The sequence below is a fragment of the Typopeltis vanoorti genome, chromosome 2 (genome assembly GCF_054136105.1).
Source record: "Typopeltis vanoorti isolate ZY-2024b chromosome 2, IOZ_Tvanoo_1.0, whole genome shotgun sequence".
NCBI lineage: Eukaryota > Metazoa > Arthropoda > Arachnida > Uropygi > Thelyphonidae > Typopeltis > Typopeltis vanoorti.
The window spans coordinates 100,452,141-100,468,774 of NC_143550.1; the positions used below are offsets into that span (position 1 = coordinate 100,452,141).

The 16,634-nt window shown below is 36.5% G+C and overlaps 1 long non-coding RNA gene across 1 annotated transcript in view; it reads left to right on the forward strand.

Moving 5' to 3' along the window:
* The window catches only part of LOC150109289 (uncharacterized), a 34,303-nt gene extending 18,086 nt beyond the window's left edge, over positions 1 to 16,217 (forward strand). The window contains exon 3 of the long non-coding RNA XR_016549186.1: positions 16,146 to 16,217. This is a non-coding gene — a long non-coding RNA (uncharacterized LOC150109289). The remainder of the gene's footprint in view (positions 1 to 16,145) is intronic.
* The last annotated feature ends 417 nt before the right edge of the window (positions 16,218 to 16,634 follow it).

Genomic DNA, 16,634 nt, shown 5'->3' on the forward strand with positions numbered 1-16,634 from the left:
CAAGAAATAGTAGCATGCAAAGATTACAACCCCTCAGATGTTGAGCAGTTCTGCTCGATGGTGGGAAGAGCCAAACGCTGGGTTCTAAGTGACAGGGTGGGCCTGTTACTGAAGGGAACAACGCTGAGTTTGATCCTTTGGGTCACTCGTTGTTGGGTGATCTGTGGGATCTCAAGAGTTTTTGGAGAGGTAACCCCCACACTTAATACAGGGAAACTGGTCTGGGTAGTGATCCTTCCCTTAATGCATAGCATTATACATGTCTGCAAGGAGATGTGCTTTGCATTATGGGATACTAAGGCAAGTGATGAGAAGTTATACCACCTTTGCCATGAGTTTCCCCAGTCCTGAAAATGCTTCAGGCACAAACTTTGTTTGCTTAGACTTGGATAAAGGATTAAACCAAATATATAATTGGTAGCATAGCCAAGTGAAAAAACTTCCATCATTCATAAGTCAATGTCTGTCTATGGAGCATTAGTAATAACTTGTGGCCACAAGTTATTACTAATGAAGACCTCTGGAAAAGAACAAATCAGCAAAAAGTCAATCTTGAAATCAGAAAAGGAAAATGTAGATAGATGGACATACACTTAGGAAAGTTCATGAAGAAATCTGTCATGCAGCCCTGAATGGAATCCACCAGGAAAGAAAAATTGTGTGACCACCCTAAAAATACATGGAGGAGATCGACTTTAATAGAATGTGAGAAGAAGAGTTTTGCTGAACTAAGACCAACAACAAAGATAAGGAACCAATGGAAAGCATTTACAGACTCCTGATGGAATCTAGGAAAGAAGATGATGAAGAGAGAGAGAGAGAGAGAGAATGATTTGTGTTCATCCATTTTGGACCTATCAAGTATGTGTAATGATGTCTGCATAAATAAGGAACTAAATAATCTCAGAGATCTGAAAGCTGTCAAACTGTGTCATGCAGACAACAGATAAGTGTATGTAAAAGAACGGGCAGGTAATTTATTATGTTTGTGCACGAATGTCTAGGAGTATTAGAAACAAAGGAGTAGAATTTGTTGCCTTAGTAAGAACTGGTTATCATATGCAGTACTGACCAGTATCAAGTACAAAGAGTACAGTATTTTTAGGAATGATAGACAGGATAGGAGAGGAGGGGAGGCATGCTGCTAATAACATCAAATGTCTTGAATCCAGTTAGAGTTGAGACCTATGACTGCAATACCAGCAACAATTTTTCATTTAGCAGTGAGTCTGAAGCCATCTCATATGAGGTGGAGTCTAACAAGATTAAATACACAGTCAGGTGTTGTTACAGACCTGGTGGACCAGTTGCCAGTGATGAAGAAATTCATCGACAAATAAATAAGATGGGTGCAAAAAGAGTAATCATAATGTGTAGATGGTATGCGGGTGACTGATGCAGAAGTGATTGTGCAACTAATGAGCAACCATTTTACTAAAAGCTGTCAACCTGGTATATGCAACACTGAACTCACTGCTACCTCTTCGCCGGCAAAGGTTGGTCGATTGGTAGAGCCTCTGCTACTAATGGCTCAGTTAAGTAAGTTTGAGCGCGGTTAGTAGTTGGTAGGAGGCCAATCGTTCGATGCTGTCGGCACACTCTCCCTCGATGAGTCTTTGGACTCCCTGGAGGTGTCAAAATAATAATAATAATAAATAATAATAATGGGGGACTTTAATTATCGAAACATTGATTGAGTAGCCATGAAATGGCATGAGAAGAGTGAAACTGAGTTTACTGAGCTGTTGAAAGACAACTTCCTCAAGCAGCATGTAACAGAAGGAACTCAAGGTCAAAGGGTATTAGATCTGATTGTTGTCAGAGATGTAACTATTCTGCCTCCAGTTGGTGACAGTGATTATGCATTACTCTCTTGGGAAGTGGCTAAGTTTATGAATGTTCCAAAGCAGAAAAGGTTACATGCTGAACTACAAAACTGGAAATTATAACAACTTGAGGGGTAAGCTGGGTTCTGTGCCATGTATGAGTTATTGAATTGAAGGGAAGGATATTGACAGCGTGTGGGAAGTGTTTAAAAAATACTTAAATGACGTGATATCAATCAGAATGAGCTCAAAGAATACATAGAGTAGAGTGAAATGGATGTGTAATCTAATTAAGCAAGAGATCCATAAGAAAAAGATGATGTGGGAAGAATATCGTATGCATACGGATGATATTAGTTATGATAATTATAAGCAGAAGGCCAGAAGAGTCGAGTGTTGTACAGAAAGCTAAGTCCAAGTATGCTCTGAAAGTTAAAGACAACCCAAAAGAATTATATCGTTATGCTGCAAGTAAAAGAAAGAAAGAATCTGAAAGAAATTAACTACTGAGTGTAGATGGTATGCGGGTGACTGATGCAGAAGTGATTGTGCAACTAATGAGCAACCATTTTACTAAAAGCTGTCAACCTGGTATATGCAACACTGAACTCACTGCTACCTCTTCGCTATATGAGGAAGAAGCACTAGAGCTGTTGCACAAACTGAATAAGAATTCTGCAATAGGAACTCATGGGATAGCAGCATGGATGCTAAAAGAGTGTTCAGCTGAAGTGGCTATTCCCTTGACCAGGCTATATAATTTGAGTCTCAGAACAGAGAGGATTCCACAGCTGTGGAAAGAATGTATGGTAATTCCATTGCACAAGGGTAGTGCAAAGATCAATGTATCTAACTACTGACCGATCAGTATCTCAGGAGTAGTAGTGAAGCTTTTGGAAAAGTTGGTTAGGACTCGCATTCAGAAATGAGAAATGGATTGACAGAGAATCTCTACTTTGCAATGAACAGCATGGGTTTTAAGGGAAAGTCTTCTAAGGGAAAGTCAAGTTTTAGCAAATTTCTCACATTCTATAATAATGTTACCACTGAGTTAGATAAGGGGAATGGATACACCATGATACTTTTGGATTTTGTTAAGGCTTCTGACAGAATACAACACGGAATACTCTTGCATAAATTGGAGAATATGCGATTGGATTATAAACTATTTGCGTGGATAAGAGGATGGCTGACTGACAGATATCAAAAAGTGGTATGTTGGGGGTGAATCTGCAGGATTCAGATTCACCCCCCCTCAAGTCATTGGTCCATTGTTATTCAATCTATATATTAATGACATTGAGAAAGATTTGACATGTGATATAAAGCTATTTGCTGATGATGCAAATATAGGTAGAGTAATCAAGAGTGCTGCTGATATGCAGTACTTGCAAAATGATTTCAATAGGCTGGAATTGTGAGTATGTGAAAAATGGCTATCATTTCAATGTTAATAAATGTAAACTCATATACTCTGGTGGGATTAGATATCCAATAATCATATTATATTAGTGGGATTATGCTTGAAGAAACTAATGAGGCTAGGGATCTTGGAGTTTTAGTAGACAGGAAGTTGAAATTCAAGGGTCATATAGCAAAAGTTGTAAATACAACTCAGAGAATAACAGCAATCCTGAAATGAACCTTGACATGTAAAGATAAGGATGTCATTTTACTCTTTAGAAGGCCTTGATAAGACCTCCCTTGTGCTATTGCATGCAGGTTTGGTCTCCTGGTTTCCGTGGCGATTCTGATACAGTGGAGAGAGTGCAAAGCAGATTTTCAAAAATGATATCAGGATTGTGGAATACAGATTATGAAGACAGATTGAGAATTTGCAGGCTACAGACACTAGCAAATAGGAGAAGGAGGAATGGTATAATTGAGACTTCCAGACTTCTGAAAAGCCTCCATAGCGCAATTGGAAGACTGACGGTACATTGCGCCCTTCGATTGGAATAGGCCTAAGTTCAATTCTCATCGTGACGGGAGGAATCTTTATCTGGACGATTTCAATCGAAGGTGAGTTAGCCAATCTCATACAGAGGTAGCAGGGTTTATCTCCTGGAGACTTGGGTTTTTCATCCCGCATACAGACAAATCGGCCCTTCAGAACACACGCAATTTACAGATAAAAAATACTACTTGTGGTGGTGGCGGTAGATGGCTTTGATGGAGATGATTTGTAGTAGAGGTTCGGTGTAGTGGTTGAGACAGTTGCAGGTGTCCTCCCGCGATGAATCTTTGGACTCCTTGGAGGTGTCAGGAATAATAATAATTTCAGGAGATGGAATTTTTCATTTTATGGAGGATGGGAAAAGACGTAAGGGCATTCATGTAAGTTGAGAATGAATGCTGGTAAGAAGGGAGTTAGGGCTAGATTTTTCTCTCATTAGAATAGTTCATGATTGGAATGGGATGGATTACCCTTGGATGTTCTGTGTTGTGCAGGTAGCATGAATGAATGAAAAAAGATGACTGCTGGTGAAAATAGTATGGCCTCGCTCGATGAGTTCCTGACTCCCAGGAGGTCTCCGTTATTAACAATATCATTATTAATTTATTTAAAATTAATACACTTATTATATAATTAATATAATAATTAAATGATATAATAATATAATATTAATTTTAATTTAAATACTAATTTAGCAAATTAGTATATAAATTAAAGTTAGATATAAATTAGTATATAAATAAGAATATAAAAAGAAAACCTTATTTACTGATTTTTACTTTGTAATGTGATAATGTTTTTGGAATATGAACTAAAATTTAGGCATATAATACAGAGTATGTTACTGTGTTTGTTACTTTATACTGTACAGGTGCATAAAAAATAAGTATATACGATAATTTTAATAAAAATTTTATATAGTAAATATAAAGAAAAAGCTAATATAACATCTTAATGGATGTAGTGAAAAATGTAAATTTCATTAAATAACTAAACTCATTTGCAGACTAGGTAAGCATGTAAAAATTGCTGAATATTACAAATTTTTCATTATACTCCATTGGTACATTACACACTGTTAAAGGTGCTGGTACACTGTATCATTGCATACCATCCCAAACAAAAAAGCACTGCTTCCTATTATTTTGATGGATGAAAGGAGTTATACAAAGTGGATGGTTTGCATTTGAATGAATTAAGTGTTTGGAGTCTGGAAAAAAGTGCTGTTGAATAAAGTGAAACTGGAGGTACAAAATCTAGGAAACTAGTGCTATTGGGGAAAGTTACTGAGTGAGTCTATGGATACCAATGAAGCAAGTGAGTTGGAGAAAGTACAAAAAAAAAAAAAAAAAAACGGGTTAGTACTGCTGTTAACAAAGTAAGAATGGCATAGTTAGGTATAGAGTGTGACAACTATGGTTCTTTTTTTTGGGGGGGGGGGGGACTATTGCATTTTATGTATGCTAATACCAGGAGCATTCCAACAGGGGAGGAGTTTGTCAGCCATCTCTCAAACAGTTGAGAGATGGCTGACAGAAGATATAGTAAGTGGGATAGAATGTGAAGGGTATAGTATAGTATTTTCAGGAAGGATAAAGAAAAAAAAAAGAAGCTAGGGGCATTGTTGATGATAGCTGATGAACTATAGCCAAAATGAGTATGAGTTCAGCTGGAGGTCAATGAAAATAGTGTATCTGAGACCACCTGGTGTGAGATAGAGGCCAACATGGCAAAACACAGGTGGTAGCTGCTACAGACCAGGGGATGCAAATGGCATACATCGGCAAATAAGCTCAATCAGTGAAGAGTGAATAATCATGGGAGGGGACTACAATTAATGTAACATATATTGGAAGGAAGCAAGAACACATCAGAGGAAGGAAATGGAATTTATGCAGTTACTAAGAAATAATTACTCAAGGCAACATGTGTAGGACAGTACCAGAGGTTTGAGAGTACCAGATCTAGTAACTGCATCAGAGGATTTGTCTATAACCAAGGTGACCACTTTGCCACCAACTGGTGAGAGTGATCATGTAGTCTTGACCTGAGAGGTGGCTAAATGTATGGAATTTTCAGTTCAGAGGGGAAGGTATATGTGGAATTACAGGGCTGGTAAGTATGAAAAACTCAGGAGATAGCTTCATGCAATGCCATGGCATGAAAAACTGCAAGGGTTGGATATTGAGAGTGCATGGGAGATGGCAAATGAACTTTGGAGGCAACTGGTGTATGAGCATCGATTATTATTATGTGACTTCTTAATGTTTTGAATGTGCCATTTTTTTTTCACTGAATTTTGAAGATGCACTGGTGGTTTTTTTTATAAATATTTTCAGGTGGTTCCTATATATGGTCAAAGTTTTATATTGATACAACAAATCTATGATGCCAACAGCCATATGAACAGCACATATGTGTAGGACAGTACCAGAGGTTTGAGAGTACCAGATCTAGTAACTGCATCAGAGGCAGGCGGCAGCTGTGGCGGCTGCGGTAGGCTTCGCAGAGTTTAGTGATTGTTCGATGTACGGCTAAGTAGTAGGATAGGTGGTGCATTCACAGGATAGTTGTCAGTCAAGCAGAGGCTATCTAACTATTCATAACAGCGTCTGTTACTTAATGTGTAGTACTTTCTTTTAAGATCATTTATTAGCATAGATCTGTGTCGAAAGTGTGAAGGTAGCAATTGACCGTCAGTGTCAAGTGTGACCACCGGCTCAAAATGGCGGTTTTTGTGGTGAAGGTAACACAGAGGATTGCTGCTATTATGAGAAGGACACTGACCTGCAGAGATAAGAGGGTTATCATTCCGTTGTATAAGTCTCTGATCAGACCACACTTGGACTACTGTTCTCAGATTTGGTCCCCAGGATTTGAAGGGGATAAATTAACTGCGGAAAGGATAAAAAGACGGATGACAAAGATGGTTTCAGGACTGTACAAGGATAGTTATGAGGATCGGCTGAGAGAATGTGGACTGCAGAGTTTGGTGGATAGAAGAAGGAGAGGTGATATGATTGAGACTTTTAAACTGTTGAGAGGTGGTTACAGGGTTGACATTGGGGAGTTCTTTCGCTTGGTTGATCAGCGGGAAGGAGTGATGACAAGAGGCCATCCCTGGAAGTTACGAAAGGAAACTGTGAGCAAGAGGTTAAGGAGTGGTTTCTTTGTGTGGAGGGTGGTTGAGCCGTGGAATGCATTGCCTGATGGAGTGGTGGGAGCGAGAACGGTCAGTGAGTTTAAAGAGTGGTATGATAGACTTTGTGTTTCTCAGGGGGGGGACCTCCCCTCGATGAGTCTTGACAGACTTTATGTCTTAGGAAGGACCTCCCTCGATGAGTCTTTTGACTCCTTGGAGGCCTGAATAATAATAATAATAATAATATGTTTCAGTTATTGGAGACATGTTTTATCCAAGTCTAAAGGCTGCACCAGTGCATTTCAAACAATATTGAAATTCCTCATCAACATTAACCTTTGCTGTTGAGACAGGAGATATGGTTCACTTTGTCCAGGGATTTTTCTATCTAAATGAATAACATGTACTTGTACTGAATGATGGAACAACTATGAAACACTGTCTTTTTGATGTTTATGCGTAACTAGGCCCAATAACTTCGTAGGCATCTTTGAAAACGTTAACAGTTTCTCAAAGGTTAGTTTTTCAAAACAAGAGAAAATGACATTGTCATCAGCATAATGAAGTTCCAAAACACCTATGCTCAATAACTTCATAGGCGTTCTTTGATAATGTTAATGTCTCAAAGTTTGATTTTTCAAAATAAGAGAAAATGACATTGTCATCAGCATAATGAAGTACCATAAATGATGTTTTAGTTGTTTTTACTTTACACTGGAGTCTGTTAAGGTTATCTTTCCATCTTATAGATCAGTGGCTTTGAACTGTTTTTGATCCATGCACCCCCTTTTACCATGTGTCTGAATATCATTCTCTCCCCTTTTCCAAGACTAAAAGGTGCAATCAAAGACTATGGACACAATACTGAAAATCTTATAATAAAATTAGTTTAATCCTTTTTCCAAGTGTGAGCAAACAAAGTTGTGCCTGAAAGTATCTTCAGGACTGGGGTAAGGTACTCTAACCAAGTGAAAAATAAACTTTCAACATCTTCAATACTGAAAATCATTTATTAATTTTTTATAATAGTGCACATTCAATGGGATTATTTTTATAGTGGAATTTTACAAATTTAGTAGCAATAGAAAATGTTGATGGATTTTAAAACTTGAATAAAAGTAGTTTTCTTATATTCATAACTAATTAATGGACTAAACTAAAACATACTTCATGTTTTAGTGTGAAGATCATGTGTGTGTGTGTGACATGTCAGATTTTCTAAATATGTCAGATATATTTTGTTTCATAACAAACATTTGTTAATCTCCTTAAAAATGGTAAATATTTGAGCAGTTCCTGGGTGAAAAATTGTATCATTAAAAAAATATAAAAACTGAAAATAATATTCAGGTTCACAGATAGATAAATATTTAAATACAATTTATAGGTTACAACCTAAATATTTTTTTACAAATTTCCTTTAATGCATCCTAATATGTTAAATTTATGGATTATAGCTATAATTAATTCTGTGTAATGAGTTCAGTAACTATGGTCGTTAATTAAAAAATTTTAAATATAATGATGAACTATTAAGAAAACTTTATTTGTAAAGCATACAGTATTTAAAATTCATGCCTAATACAAAACCCATCCCCACAATGGACCCAATTAGATTATTTTAACACACACACACACACATTTGGAAGTTTCCCATCAATGAGATGAAAAACTTGATAGAAACTTGGTAAAGTGCATATATGCTATGATCCAGCCTTGCTTCACCCCTTCTTTTACATAAATGAATCTCTTGAATGGTTACTGCTGATGATGACAGATTCAAACACTTTGGTTTGATCAATAAAGGCAATGAATACACTAAGATTCTGAAAGAACGTTTGCTAAGACGAAGAGCAGTCAATTAGCCAGAATCCAATGCAGATATTCACAAAATACCTGATAGGGAGATGTCCTGATAACTGCCAAAGTCTGATTGATTAGCTTTTTTTTTTTTTTTAAAAAAAAAAAAAAAAAAAGATAGTTATTATCAGGGCAACTTCCAAGTCAACATATGTATCTTCTGCAGTCCAAATTTAAAATAGAGATCAACAAATTCTTTCTTGAAAATCTCAACAGGGATGTCATTTCACCTGCCTATGAGCATATTCAGCTTCGACAATATTTTGAGACGGAGAACTAAGGTCACCCAGGCTTTTGGAGAGTGCTGTTGAGCAATTCATTGAGAATATCTTTAAAATGTTCCCTCCAGTGAGCATTGAGTGAAGCAGTGTTTTTGAGGAGAGTTGACCCATTCTTTGCTCATAATGGGTTTGACCCATGAGTAGATGGACCATAGAATGCTCTGATGAATTTATAGAAACCCTAGGAGTCACAAGTGTCATAAAGGTGTTGCTTTTCTTTAGATTTTTGCAGTTACCACTGATGTTTCAGAAGTCACATACTTCTTCGTACCTCTGCTTAGATTTCTTTAAAAAAACAGCTCTTGAAATCATTCTGCAAGGCATGGCAAACTTTGTTTCTTGTCAATTTTCAAACCAGTTTAGATATTTCTTACAGTTAAAACTGTTTTGCCAAGTGCATCTTTGTGGTGAAAGTTTTTTTCACTTGGTTATACTATAAATTAAAGATGCCAAGAAATTATATTCTTGGTTTCATCCTTTATCCAAGTATAAGCAAACAAAGTTGCACATGAAGTCACTTCACGACTGGGCTACTTGTATATAGAGGTTAATGACTTCACATCAGTTGCCTTAGTATCACATAATGCAATGCACTATGGGACACACCCAGACAAACCAATCTGGGTAGTGGCCCTTCCCATAATGAATAGCATTATACATGTCTGTAAGGATACGTGCATTGCATTATGGGATGCTAAGGTAATTGATGTTAAGTCAGTAGCCTCTATATACAAGTAGTCCAGTCGTGAAGTGACTTCACGTGCAAACTTTGTTTGCTTACACTTGGATAAAGGATGAAACCAAGAATATAATTTCTTGGCATCTTTAATTTGTGTGTCTTTGTGGGTAACAAGGATGTTAGACTTAACTTCCAGCCAGTGCTGCTCAGCACTCTCTCTGGATGCTCAGTGGGTAATTTTCAGTTGATACTGTTAGAACTGGCTGCACTTTTTCAGGGTTTTTTGGGGCATTAAGTCTTTGTGTGGCATACATCTGACTTCCCACTCAGGTCCAATCTTGATAGCCACGATGGAGCCAATTAAGATGATGTTCTGTCCAAAAACCGCTGGCACTGGTCATGGTTTTACGAGAATGACATTATGAGCATGAACAATAGCATAATAAATCAAATGTTGGTGGCCTGAGCCCGAGCATTTCCACAATGTATTGATTTTTTTGTTCTTTTGATGAAGCATACTGATAATAATATAGTTGAGTTCAGCATGTCATTAACAAGAGAATTCTTGGTTTCCAATACCTTTTTTCTCACAATCGTTCCCAGCCAGAGTGTTGAGTTAGATCAGACTCGCATTAACACAACCAAGAAAAACACTTTGTCTTGCCTTGGGATGTCAAAGAAGATGGTGCCCAATATGGCATAAAATCTTCTTTTGAATCATCAGCATCTGGGGTTAGGGCACTGGCAATGATCACTGCAGCATGTTCACTTTTGGTCAGTTTCAGGCATAAGGTCACGAGAAACTCACTGATTCCAGATAGTACTTCAAACTTATTTTTCTCTCCCTTTCTAAAAGGTGTATTGTTCTCCATGCACTGCTCTCCATCTCCAGCATAGTGAGTTTCTGAGAGGACAACTTGATCAATGCTACATTTCTTCAGTTCAATGGTGACAAAAGTAGTCCATCTTTCAGTTACACGTCAGTATGGTTATTTATAAGAGTATGAACATTTCCAGCCACAAATAAATGGGTTATTTTCTATCACCGAGAAAGACCATTTTGAAGATTTCTTTACTAACCTCTTTTCCAATTGGGATGAACAGATGGATCCTGAAAAGGGTGTATCAAGTCAAGGGCTCAGGTTGAGCCAAATCTGAATGCATCAATCCTCAAGTTTAATGACTGAATCAAATGTCTGCAACCTACATGCCAATTCATGACTAAGAACTTCCAATTCCTATTCTTCTGATTCATTCCTATCAAAACTCTCACATGGCTTGTCACCTTCCAAATCAAAACTGTATAATATTCACATTAGCTCGAGAATAGCAGTCGTCCCATTTATAGACAGATTCTGAGATGCTATTATTACATCCATTATTCTTGTATAGCAAGTCTCTTCCATCATGTCCTACTTAAGTTAGTTATCCCTCTGTACCTCTAGTAATTCTCTTTCATCATGGAGCTCTCTCTCTTCTCTTTGATCTGTATTTCCACAATTGATATCATTCTCATAATGATAGTCCTTGTATCCATAAGGTTTATCTGCAGTTCAGAGTCTTCAGTTGATCCAGGTACAGTACTACTCATCTATGTATTCTGTCCTATTAACCTCTATCTCACACCTAACAGCAGTGAATCCACTACCTTATATTACTCATACCACCAACCCTATTAGAGATTCACTCTGGTTACATTTAATTCCTCTACAATCTCTTCTGCCCCACTCCTTATCTGTTCTTAAATACACTGGACATACCACATTCTATTCCTGTAAGGATATTTTCTTCTGTTAACCAGGTCTCACTAATGCCAATAAATTTTGTTCCTTTGATTTACCAGTGCTAAGAACTCCCTGTCTTTATATATATTTTGTCCTTTTGATATTTTGGAATTAGTGAACATGTACAATAATTGACAACCAAGCTGATGGATATTGAAGTAACTCTTAAAACTTGACCAGTATAAAAATATGCAGTGTGTCGATTCCTTAACTGAATTCCCTATCCTACTGCTACAGTCATCACTTATTCTGCCTGACAAAACTAGGGGTCATTCCTATCAACACTAGCACTTTATTATTGTTAAACACTGATGTTTAACAATAATGTAGAAAAAACACAAATGTAGAAAAATATAGAATTTATGAAGAATTAATTCTCTTATATTTCATCCAGCGTAACATGTACATCAGGGAGAGAACAGATCAGTTAATGACACTGAAAATGTGAATCACAAGATATGAATCGTGTACCTAGTGACATGAGCTGGTAAGTATGTGCTTACTAGATCAGGTCTTGATCATAGCTGAGTTAACAAGAGAATGCACTATTTAAGTTCATATGAACAAATTAAATAACCTAATTAATATATTTTTTTAAATAATAAAAGAAAATAAAATTTTGCATATTTATGGCAATAACTTTTCAGAACTTTGAAATTGGCATACAGTCAGAGTGGTTTGGACAATGTCATAAGGTTTCACATGATCAAAATTGAATCTACTGGAATGAAGAATCTTAATCTGACTCCCGAGAACTCTATGTCTGGTGTCAATAGCATAAGAAGTCAGGCCAAATTTATCAGATTCTAAATTTACTAGATTTATCAGAATCTAAGAACATAAAGCTTGCACTGCAAGCTTTATGCTCTTAGATCTAATCTCAGCAGAACAGCCAGTCAGTACAGAGAAGCAAAGTTGACATGAACAGAGAACTTGATAAATATAAGGCAAGGAGGGAGAAAGAGAGAGAGAGAGAGAGTAATTTGTCCTTAGTCAATGGTAGAAAAGAAGACAGTTTAAGCTGGTTTGAAGGAAATATATAGACTGTACTTGCAGAGAATCTGCTATTTGTTCAGATGTTTCATTAAGATAGAGTATGAAAATTCTTTTCACATCAGATTGTAGTCTGGCTGAGAGAAAATAACTGTCAATAATTTTCCAGATGGTAGTTTTGTTATTACTTCTGATTAATATCATTCTCTCACCCCTTTGTCACAATTATAATTCTGACCTCTCACTTAAACACATCTGTACTCTAAATATGATACTTAAAATGTTTGCAGTCTCTAAGGATATGAAATAAATTACTGTATTTTTGTTTCGATTCTGAGGCAATTTTTACCTTTTCAGATATTTAATTGGATGTTATTATTAGCATAAAACCTCAAAGAAGTCAAAAGACTCATCATGGAACATCTACACTCACACAAAAAGATCAAACCATGTCTTAAACCTTCATAGTTTCTGCAATCATCACCACACACACTCAGGCAATGCATTCCACTCACCAATCACTCTTCATGCAAAGAACTTACTCTTCACATCCTTGCTCAAACCTGCCTTTATACAGGTTCCAGAGATGATCTTTTGTTCTACCCTTGTCTCCTTCTACACTATGAAAAATCTCCACATCAATCTGGAAACAACCCCTCACCAACTAACATGTCTCAATTATATCTCCTCTCCTTCTATTCATAAGTCACTGCAATTTACATTCCCCTCAATCTTTTAAGGTAATTAACTATGAGTAGTTTATATCAACTATAAATGATTAACCAGGTCTGACTCATAGACTTTTATTCATTAATACTGAATGCTACTGTGATGTATTTTGATATCTTTATGGCTGACAGCATCTTCAGGAAGATATTTAACACAAACAAAAAAACGCTTGCAGTTTCCAATGCCGATTATTTCTATAAATGAAAAATACTGAACTGATAGTCTTAATCATGTGTATCATTAGGCATATCATGTACAGTCTATACATTCTTGTGTAACCTCTGTATGTGATTGCTAGCATAAGAGAGGTTGCAAATGTTAACACACACACACACACACACACACACACACACACACACACACACACACACACACACACACACACACTAATTAATGACTTCCAGATGTCACGAAGTATAATTCCTTGGTTTCTACTTAGTGTACTGTGTAAGCAAATGACTTCAGAAGGTTCCTTGAACAAGCTGATGAAAGTATCCTCTTCTAAGTAAGGTCTGGAGGAAGCAGGCCAATCTACTAAATGATGTTCTGCAAGGATGCATGTTGTGAGTGTGCTTTCTTCTCTCTTATTTTCAACATCGCCTATGTGTTTTTTTGTTTTTTTTATGGATTTCAAAACCTCCCAATTTAATCCATGTATACCTTTCTGCAAGAACAAAATGTTGTATATAGGGGAATGTAGAAAACTTTGTAAGATATTTACTGGTTTGAAGAATGTTCTGTCATTGACTGATTTTAATAATTGGATTATTTTTCTTGATGTGCTGTCAACATCCTCAAATATATGGAATTCCATAGATTGTATTCCAAGAGTAGAAAAGATGGCAAATATAGACTGTCCAAGAAATTCAAGCATTTATACAACAGAATTTACAAAAATGCCAACACTTTTACTACTAATAATAAATTTGTATTCAATTTTTGTAACTGTAATCTTACTGAAATAGAGGCTTCAATTCTAAACAAAGAATGACTATGCTATTACTCCAAAACATATTCCAAAAGCTGATATAATGGCTATTGTTGGAAAAGCCACTACATTTCTTTGTTGTTATTTTAACTGTCACATTAACCACAAGAATATTTAGGGTTTCCTTTTTATTAAAAAGTCATCTGCCAAAAAAAAGTAACATCACAGCATTAGAGAATAATACTTTCAGACGTTTACATGACAATGATGAAATTACCATACTTAAAGCAGAAAAAGGAAATTCAACAATCATTTTTAATAGTGTGGCTTATGATAAGAAGATAGCATCTGTGTTATTGGACTCTTCCACTTATTTGGAAAACGGACCATGATTCCACATCACACACACAAAACCAATGATATGATCTCTAATACATCTAAATTCACAGAAGATCTTAAAAACAAACCTAAGTCAAGACATCTTGATCACTCCTAGATTGTATGGAGTGCCTAAAGTACACAAAGTGGACATCCCTCTCAATCCGACAGTGGAAGAACTTTCCTACATATCTTCTTTCTAAATACCTCAAAATTTCTCAAGTCTCATATTGGACATTCAAACACACTGATTATCCTCATCAGATATACACTGTTTGTAAAGAAGTCATTGGACACCATAGTCTGAAGAATAATCAGACATCGCACCCACCTTAATAAGATGTAGGATCTCCTTTTGCTGTGATGACTGCAGCAATCCTTTGGGGCATACTTTCCACAAGTATACAATAGCAATCAATGGGAATTTTGGGCCATTCTTCCTGTAAGCATGTAATGAGGTCCTGAGCTGTTGTGGGGGGTGGACATCCCTTGACCTCACCCGACATTCCAGTTCATCCCACAAATGTTCAGTAAGGTTGAGCAACAGTCATTTTCAATAGTGTAGTGACATTTGTCCAAAAACCATGTAGCTGCAACCTTATGACATGGTGCATTGCAGAGACAATGGTCAGTTCTGTAGAAATGCCACAAAGTAGGAAGCATTAAATTGTCCAGAATGTTCAGATACCTCTCAAAGTTCAATGTTTGTGGCAGCACAAACAGAGGTCCAAGGTGAAACCAGGAAAAACAGGACCATATAATCACACCACCATCACCTCTGCTAAGAGATATTCACTAGCCATCTGCCACACCCATGCCCATTCATTTGCTCAGTAGAGGGTATAGGATGATTCATCGCTCCAAGACACAGCTTTCCAAGCTTCCTTGTCTCACTGTACACACTCTTTTTACCACCGAAGACAATGCTACATGTTGATTTGGGTAATGTTGGGCTGCATCTACCATGTTGTGAGCCTTGTTCTGAATATTTTTGTGCAGATTCACGTTTCAACCGATGCCCAGAACTGCACATTCAATGACAAAATCCTTCCCAATGCATTATGGGATATTAAGGCAAGTGATGTGAAGTCTCTCTACATACGAATTGCCCAATTGTGAAGTTACTTCATGCACAAACTTTGTTTACTAACACTTAGGATAAAGGATTAAACCAAGAATATAATTTCTTGCCATCTTTAATTTATAATATAAGCAAGTGGAAAAACTTTCAACAGGCTTGTACATATATATGATATGTTGGATTTTCTTTGGGTTGAAACCATTCAGCTATATAATTCTTTTGATGGTGGCAGATTCCTGTTTTAAGTCATTAGGGTTTGAGCAGTAGACTTGTGCTCAAGTGAGTATAGAATTTTGATAATGCTAATTTTTCAAGACAGATAATGTGCTACATCTTGTTGTATACATTGGTCTATAAAGGTAGGTTTATGACATACCAAGCTTGTCAGAATGACAGGACAGCAGCTGAGGAGAGCATCATGGAAAAGCAAGAACTTACAAGGATGTGAGTTCTTGATTATTATTACTTTTATGTTATTTTTTATTTTATTTTATTTTTTTTTGCAAGGAATGGAGATATACTAGCTTCAAGATGTGTCCAGAAAGCAAAGATGCAATTCATGTAACATATCCAAAATGATAGCTGAAAGTGCATGGAAAAAACCAAAAAATTTACCACTGGAAACAACAGCTATTATCGTCAGTTTTGACACGTTCTTTATTTACAAATGTTTTGCTATTTGAAATCCTTCAATTACTGTCACTAGTTCTCCCCTCCCTCCATCTGAAGAGATATATTAACTCTCTGAATTTGTCTTGCATTTAGCTGTAAAAGCAAAAATATGCAAGTAGGGTTCAGATCAGATTTCTGTAGGTTTCAGATCAAAATATTTATATATAAATTATGAATAAACATTTTTGTGCATAAGAGTTTCAAAGTTACTCTACTGATATAAACCAATTTGCTGCTACCTAATGGTGGGTTAAAGGCTAGTTATGTGGTAGGAAATAAGATAACATAATGTGGAAGCAAACAAGTGAAGAATAAGATTCTCCG